The sequence below is a fragment of the Corapipo altera genome, unplaced genomic scaffold, assembly GCF_003945725.1.
Source record: "Corapipo altera isolate COAL_440 unplaced genomic scaffold, ASM394572v1 191, whole genome shotgun sequence".
NCBI classification, from domain to species: Eukaryota; Metazoa; Chordata; class Aves; order Passeriformes; family Pipridae; genus Corapipo; species Corapipo altera.
In genome coordinates this window covers 72,698-73,502 of record NW_020885097.1, presented here as the reverse complement: position 1 = coordinate 73,502, position 805 = coordinate 72,698, and the positions used below count along the sequence as shown (strand labels likewise).

Sequence of the window (805 nt, the reverse complement as noted above, 5' to 3'; positions counted from 1 at the left end):
TGGATTGATGATCTTGAAGGTCTCTTCCAACCTGGAGAGTTCTGTGGTTTCTGCTCATTTCTGGGATGAGTTAGATTTGCTTCATTTTTCCAAGGGGGGAGGTGGAATTCCAAGGATTCCCTGTCAGTTTAAACATAAAATCCTGCCCCGTGCTCAGCATTGGCACAAAAGCTTTGGCTGAACTAACAGCATTCCTGGGAAATTCGGTTTGAGGCCGGGATTTCTGGAAGGACCTGTGGAATTATGGCCTTAAAAACTGGGTGTGAACTGCTAAAAAAAGGAGGTTAAGGTGGAAAAAATAGAAGAAAGAAGGCTCAGATTAGGAAACAAATGAATTTTTGGTTGCTTTTATAGTAGATTTTTTAAAAATAACAATCCTATAATTCTGTTCTCACAAACCTGCTTGAACTTCCAGGTTCCCCCATTGATCTCTTTATCCCAGAGGTTTATTTTGGAATTTCTTTGGTGGTTTAGGGCAGTTTAAGGAAGTAATGGGTGGAATTAGGTCTGTTTGATGTGAATCCTCTGGGATGGTTGGAGGGTTCTGGCTCCAGCATTCCAAGGCTAAAATGTCAGGGTTTCCAGGGATTCTGGCACCAGCATTCCAAGTGAAAATATTGGTGTTTCCTGGGATTCTGGTTCCAGCATTCCAAGGCTAAAATGTTGGGGTTTCCAGGGATTCTGGCTCCAGCATTCCAAGTGAAAATATTGGTGTTTCCTGGGATTCTGGCTCCAGCATTCCACAGCTAAAATGTTGAGGTTTCCAGGGATTGTGGCTCCAGCATTCCAAGGCTAAAATGTTGGG

General features: G+C 43.1%; 1 protein-coding gene across 1 annotated transcript in view; it reads left to right on the top strand.

Annotated features, from left to right (window-relative positions):
* LOC113960223 (MAM domain-containing glycosylphosphatidylinositol anchor protein 2) overlaps positions 1-805 on the top strand; it is a gene marked incomplete at its 3' end in the record, with an annotated part of 214,775 nt that overhangs the window by 144,584 nt on the left and 69,386 nt on the right. The gene's annotated exons all lie outside the window — the stretch shown is intronic.